Here is a 7,739-nt window from a genome sequence, read left to right as displayed (position 1 = left end):
TTCCCACCAGAGCCGGTGTTCATAATCACTGTTTCTTTGCTCTTTCAAGATAATAATTTCAAATCGTTCAAATCGATTTTTTAATGCCTTTTCTTTACGGGTGGTTTTTAATCCAATGTTCCCCTAAGCCGCTTAGCAAATGGAAGCTGGGGCACAACCTAGCAGAAATGAAAAACCTGTTTCCTGTTTCCCGAATAATACCCAGTCAGCAATTGAGTAAGGGATTTTTATTTTATTTATTTATTTTTGCAAAGCACCTTCCCAAGTTTAGAAGGTTTAAACTTGTCAAAGTTTACTGTAGCCCTGTCAGGAGATTCGTCACTCACCTGACCTGTACTGAACCTCCATGCAGAAGTTAGTTTGGGCTCAAAAGTAAAAATATCAGGAATCATCCAGTCTGGAAATAGGTGAGCAGCCAGTTTGATCTCTCACACTACAAAGCTTATGGGATGACCCAGGTCTCCATCTTCAGTCCAGACCGAAAGCACTATACCTAGGGGACATTGAACCATATCTGTTGGAAAGCAGAGCCCCCGGGAATATGGAGCCCCAGGCCTGGGAATGGAATTTCAAGCCATTTGCACTGGGCATTTAGAGCCTTTTTGCCACTTTCTACCAAAATCAGGCTCCTGCATTTTTCTTGCCGGTTTTCTGCACTTTTTACTAAATGTAACCGATTTTTGTATCATTATATTTACCATGGATGTTATGTTTTCCCCTGTGGCAATGTCGTGTTTGTATGATTGCATTTTCTTCAATATTTCTTCCTGGACAAAGTGTCATCTAAATTTTAGTATGATCATGTAGAACATATATATATGTGTATATTCATATGTGTATGTGTGTTATCCAAGTGTTTCCTAAACATATTAATAAGCAAGTATTTGCTTATTATTTGTTTTTCCTCCATTCTGTTGCTTGATCAAAATATTAAAAGATTTCACTAAAGGAAAAGCTTTTCAAAGTTTACATATATATTCAGAAATACATTCCCTGAAAGTATTTCCTTTTTCTTCAATATTTAGAATGTATTTCCCCAGCAAGAGCCAGAAAATACGTATTATTCTGTTCTGTTCTGTTGTTGTTGCTAAGTCTTTGAGTCCCATCTGGAATTCACTGCAATGTATAGAATGAAAATATAGGAGCTCAGTTCATTCTTTTCTAAACTGAAATAGAGTTTTTCCAAAAATATTCATTAAATAGTAATCCACTTATCTATTTTTGTGTTAATTTCTTTTTATTGCATGGTGGCTCCGATTACCTTCTGAATCTATTGTAAGAACCTCTATGATATTGATAAAGTTTCTGTTACTCATTTAGCAAATATTTGCTGATTACCTAGCCTAAGGTCTGTGATTTTTAAACTAACAACCACATGTGGTTTTTTGTTGTTGTTGTTGTTGTTTGAGACGGAGCCCCACTCTGTCACCGAGGCTAGAGTGCAGTGGCACCGTGTTGTCTCACTGCAACCTCCGTCTCCTGGGTTCAAGCAATTCTCCTGCCTCAGCCTCCAGAGCAGCTGGGATTACAGGCGCCCACCACCATGCCCAGCTGGTTTTTAAAATATTTTTAGTAAAGATGGGGTTTCACCATGTTGGAAGTAAATGTCGTTTTATAAGATCATAACTTTTGTATTAGCATTTTAAAATCTGATAAGACCGCTATTTGGAAAGTGGTGTAGTTAGGGACCCCCCCCACATCGTTAAATGAGATGTGTTAACCCCTGGTTTTTTAATAAAGACAGTCTTCCTACCACATTTTTAGAGTCTCCTAGGTCATAAGATACTCTTCTTTTGCCTCCAAAATAAATAGCTTGGGTAAGGACTAAATTTGTAGGAAGTCCAATTCTATTTGCTTGGATAAGCCATTTTTCCTAAACGTACTAACTCGAGGAATCAAGGTTTTGTTAAACGTGTATATTTCTGGGTTTCTCCCGGAGATTCTGGGCTCCAGGGAGAGACAGGGGAGGCAGCCCTATAATTTTTTTTTTAACCATTGCTGCAAGTTTGGCAATCACTGGTATAACCCATCCTCCAAAGGCTGTGAGGAAGCGTTTCATTTACAATTTATATTGACTGATTCTTTTTCTAAATATAAGAGTATTGAAAAATATATAGGGTTCTTCAAGTTTTGGTTCCTCTCTCCAATCTTCCTGCCATTGTTAACTTTTCAGAGTCCTTAGGAAGTTGCTGGGTGCAGCGGCACACACCTGTAATCCCAGCTACTTGTGAAAATCACTTAAACCCAAGAGTTTGAGACCAGCCTGGACAACACAGTGAGACCCCCATCTCTAAAAAAATTTTTTTTTAAAAAAAAGCCCTTAGGAAGTTGTTTTTGGTAGCTTGTCTGGTTTTTATTTGTAGCAGTGGCAGACAGAGACTGTAATGGGCTGACACCATCTTGGCTGGCACAAGAAATCCTGATCTGATTGGATTTAAGGAAAATAAAGTCATCAGTTTAGGGTTTTCTCCAGCTCAAAGACCAGGCCAGGGCCCAGAAATCTTATATGGCCACCCTGCAAGAAACCCTTATCTCTCGTAGACCCACAGCCAAGATTTCTGAAAGCTAAACTCGAAGTATAAGCTTGCAGGTGACTGAAACAAGGCAGATTCTATTCTCAACTCTGCAGAGTCTCTCATGGTAAAGGTAGAGAACTAATTGGAAAGGAGCGGGATGCTGAAAAATGGAATGGGAGCAAATGGGCAGATTTTCATGAAGCTGAAGACCTTAAACCCCTGAATTCTGCTGAGCCTTCTTTGGCCAGTAGAAGAAATTCACCTGTGCTTACTCAGAGGGTTAATCTTGCCTGATGAATCTATGATGGCCTCACCAGTGGAAGCTGATTTGCAAAGAGCTGTGGATCCTCCTCAGGATCTACCCCCCACCTCACCTGTCACTGCTTCTAGACCTGTAACCCAGACTCGACCTGCCCGGCCCTGAAAGGTAAGGTTCAGAGGGGTTTGAGGCCTAGTAAGGCACAACACACACCATAAAAGTTGCAAGATTTTTGCTAAGTGACATTGGCAGAAATCTGTAGAACTTATATAGGAATGGATCAAAGGGATACTGGATTAGAATAGAAGGAAAATAATGTTGGATCAGGCCAAAATCTTTAATCAGGTTTACTACATTGCAATTCTAAAGTCAATTTGCTTGTTCAAATGGCTAGGCATGTTTCTACAGGTGAAATGCCAGAACTTTCTCAGTACACTTTGGAAAAATGTCTCCTAAAGGCTTAGAATGCTAGAGTAGATTTTTTATGTAAAACCTGTCCACCCATCGCCTAACTCTGGCTCTCAGAATCTGAAGAAAACCTCCTCCCAAGACTGAGAAGTCCATTTGTCGGGACGGTGGGGGGGGGGGCGGGGGCTTCTTAATCCCTGGGGAGTCTAGGCTGGTAATGATGGTGGGGAAGATGCTGTCATTAAGCTTTACTCCCTGAATTCACTGGGAATGATAGAATCTGATGACTGAGTGGTGGCACTTAATTGCCAAAGCCAATGTGGGACCAGCTGCCATCATGGGCAGCAGAACTGGCACATCATCAAGATGGTCTGTCCTCAGAGATCTTGAGCAATGATTAGTCAATGACAGCGTCCCTAGAGCTGAAACACATGGCAGCCTACTGAAGCCTTACTTGATTTTTACAAGCAGGAAAGCTCTAGGTCTGGTGAAGAGCAGTAAAGAAAATACCATTTTAATAGGGAGTTTCAGCCTCCCAATCAATTCCTAGAGTTGAGCCAGTTCACAGACCCAGAGCTCCTTGAATGAAAGGGGGTCCAGGTGCACCTGAACTCTGAGCCACAGAGTTTGTACTGTAACTCGTCCTCCTGACCTTCCCAAAGAATCTCATGGATATTTACTAGGTTGTATATTGACTATGCACTGAAGAAAGGGAAATAACAAGACTGCTCAGCAATTGCGGGTCAATGACTCTGAACTGACACTAATTCCTGGAGAGCTAAAATACCACTATGTCTATCAGACAGAATAGGGGTTGATAGAAAAAATGATCAGTCGAGTTTGGGCATAGGTTCATCTCAGATAAGCCAGTGGGTTCTTGAATCCTGTAGTTATTTCTTCAGTTCCAGAATGCATCATTTGAATATATATACTAGAAACTGGCAGAGTTCCTACATGGATTCTCTGAGCCAAGCAGAAGGCACTGAAACTGCCTCTATCTACCAAAATCGGAAAAAGCCATTTCACATTGCTGGAGGAATTGCAGAGTTTAGTGCTACCATCAAGAACATGAACCACTGTGCCTATAATCCCAGCACTTTGGGAGGCTGAGGCAGACGGATCACGAGGTGAAGAGATCAAGACCATCCTTGCCAACATGGTAAAACCCCATCTCTACTAAAACTACAAAAATGAGCTGGGTGTGGTGCCGCAAGCCTGTAGTCCCAGCTACTTGGGAGGCTCAGGCAGGACAATCGTTTGAACCCAGGAGGTAGAGGTTGCAGTGAGCCGAGATTACGCCACCGCACTCCAGCCTGGCAACAGAGCGAGACTCTGTCTCAAAAAAAACAAAAACAAAAACAAACAAACATGAAAGATGCAGGATGGTGATTCCCCCTGCTCCCACCCACCCCATTTCCATTCAAATTACATAATTTTGCCTGTGCAGAAGACAGGCGGTTTCTGGGAGAATGACAGTGGATTATTATAAACTTCATCAGAGGTGAAGCTGCTGTTTCAGAAATGATTTCATTGCTGGTATTCAGCTATTGGTCTGATGAATGCTTTCTCTGGCTACATGGTTACACGTGGTTAGTGAAGACCATGAGGAACAGTTTGCTTCCAGCTGGCTGGGGCAGCAATTCACCGTCACTATCTCACCTCAGAACTTTATCAACCTTCCGATTTTATGTCATAATCTGATCTGCAGAAATGTTGGCTGCCTCTCCATTCACCAGGCTATCATTCCCATCGAGTGTTTTGATGATACCAAGCTGATTGGATCTGATGAGCAGGAATTAGTGTCTACTGTTAGCATTTCAGTAAGACGCATGCATGACAGAGGGTGGGACGGAAATTCAAATTTCTAGTGATCTGGGGCATGTCAAGATACCCCTCCCAAAGTAAAGGGAAGGGGCTGCATCTGACCCCTCCAGCCACTAAGAAAGAAACACGGCACCAAACAGGCTTCCTTGGATTTTCAAGGCAACATATACCTCATTTCAAACATTTTTTTCTTTTCTAATATAAGCAGCCATTGGCTGTCACTGGCTCCCTATTTTCAGCTTCTCAAAGTCTTAGGTGTGTGTTTGGCTCCATGGTAAAGAACATCAGCTTTCCTGCTAGTTATCATGCCAATGAGGTTGGGCATTGATAAAATGGACAAAGGCATAAATTTCCCTCTAATCACTGCTTTAGCTGCATCCCACAAGTTCAATGTTATGATTTCATTTTCATTCGGTACAAAACATTTTCTAACATTTCTTATGATCTCTTCTTGGATCTGTGGCTTATATAGACATGTGTGTTCTAATTTCCAAACATTTGGAAATTTTCCAGATATCATCTTGTCATTGAGTTCTAATTTAATACAGAATCTATACATAATATACTCTATAGTATTTCAATCCTTTTAAACTTATTAAGATTTATATTATAGTGCAGCATATGGTCTATCTTACTGAATGTTCCCTATACACATTAATAGAACATATATTTGGCAGTCAGGTGAACTGTCTATAAATTTTAGTCAGAGCACATTGTTTGACAATGTTACCCAAGTCTTCTCTACCCTTCTGATTTTCTATATTCTTCTATAATTTCCTGAGAGACTGAGGCCAGTTTCCAACTGTGAATCTGAATCTGTGTTTTTCTTTTTCAGTTGTCACATTTTTCCTCATGTTTATTGAAGCTTTTTTACTAAATTCATACACTATTAATACTGTATTTTCTTGATAAATTGACCCTTTGATCATTATTAAATGTCCCTCTTTATCTCTGGTAATATTTTTTGCTAGAAAGTCTACATTGTCTGATGTAAATATGGCCACTTCAGCTTTCTTACAATTAGTGTTGGCATGTATGGATTTTTTCATTCTTTTGCTCCCATCCTATGTTTTTTATGTTTACAGCACATCCCTTCTACCTCACCTATACTTGGAATCTGACAGTCTCCACCTTTTTTTGTTGTTGTTGTTACAGAAAGGGTCTCGCAGTGTTGCCCAAACTGGAGTTTAGTGGCTATTCATAGGTGCCATCCTCCCGCACTACAGCCTTGAACTCCTGGGCTCAAGCAATCCTGTTGTATTATGTCCGTTCTCTCACTGCTATAAAGAAATACCTGAGACCGGGCCAGGCGCGTGGCTCATGCCTGTAATCCCAGCACTTTGGGAGGCCAAGGTGGGAGGATCATGAGGTCAGGTGATCAAGACCAACCTGGCTAACATGGTGAAACCCTGTTTCTACTAAAAATAAAAAAATTAGCCAGGCATGGTGACAGGCGCCTGTAGTCCCAGCTACTCGGGAGGCTGAGGCAGGAGAAGGGCGAGAACCCGGGAGGCAGAGCTTGCAGTGAGCAGTGATCACGCCACTGCACTCCAGCATGGGCGACAGAGGGAGACTCCGTCTCAAAAAAAAAAAAAAAAAGAAAAGAAAAGAAATACCTGAGACTGGGTAATATATAAACAAAAGAGGTTTAACTGGCTCACAGTTCTGCAGGCTGTACAGGAATCATGGGTGGGAGGCCTTAGGAAACTTATAATCATGGCAGAAGGTAAAGGGGAAGCAGGAGGAAGAGAAAGAAGGGGGAGGTGCTACACATTTTTAAACAATCAGATCGTGAGAACTCACTATCATGAGAACAGCAAGAGGGAAATCTGCCCCCATGATCCAATCACCTCCTACCAGGCCCCTCCTCCTCCAACACTGGGGATTACAATTCAACATGAAATTTGGGCGGGGACACAAATCCAAACCATATCACCTCCTGTCTCAGCTTCCTGAGTAACTGAGACTACAGGCACGCACCACTGTGCCCAACTTATGATGTATTTTTTAAAGAAATTCTAGATTTTGCTGATTGCATCCTTGTGGTGTCATGAAACATGTTCTTTGTTCCCCATATTTTCTGTACAGTGGAAGGTGCATCTATAGTCTAGATGCTTAATTAGATCCAGGTTTTTTGGTAAGAAGACTTCATAGATCGTAAACTTCCTGTTGCATTAAATCTGGAAGCCTATGATGTCTGGCTTTCCTTCTTTTTGTGATAATAAATTTGATGAGTTGGTCTAGGGATGATCAAACCGATCCATTAAAATAACACTTTTTTAACTCTTTTAACACCTCTCAGTCCATGTGCTAAGAAATTATGGTATATACATGATCACATTTGATCCTCATATTAACCCTATGAGGTAGGTCCTGTTAAATAACATTACAATAAATTGTAATATTATATCACATGACCTTTTTAGGTTTTATTTTAAATTGATACAATAATTATCTATATTTATGGGATATGGCATGATTGTTTGATACATGCATACAGTGAGTAATAACAAAATTAGGGTAATTAACATATTTATCACCTCAAACATTTATCATTTCTTTTTTTTTTTGACCAGGCTGGAGTGCAGTGGCACGATCTCGGCTCACTGCAACCTCTGCCTCCCAGGTTCAAGCGATTCTCCTGCCTCAGTCTCCTGAGTAGCACACCACCACGCCCAGCTAGTTTTTGTATTTTTAGTAGAGACGGGGTTTCACCATGTTGGCCAGGATGG

The sequence above is a fragment of the Nomascus leucogenys genome, chromosome 9, assembly GCF_006542625.1.
Source record: "Nomascus leucogenys isolate Asia chromosome 9, Asia_NLE_v1, whole genome shotgun sequence".
Taxonomy (NCBI): Eukaryota; Metazoa; Chordata; class Mammalia; order Primates; family Hylobatidae; genus Nomascus; species Nomascus leucogenys.
Note: the sequence above shows the minus strand (reverse complement) of the source record.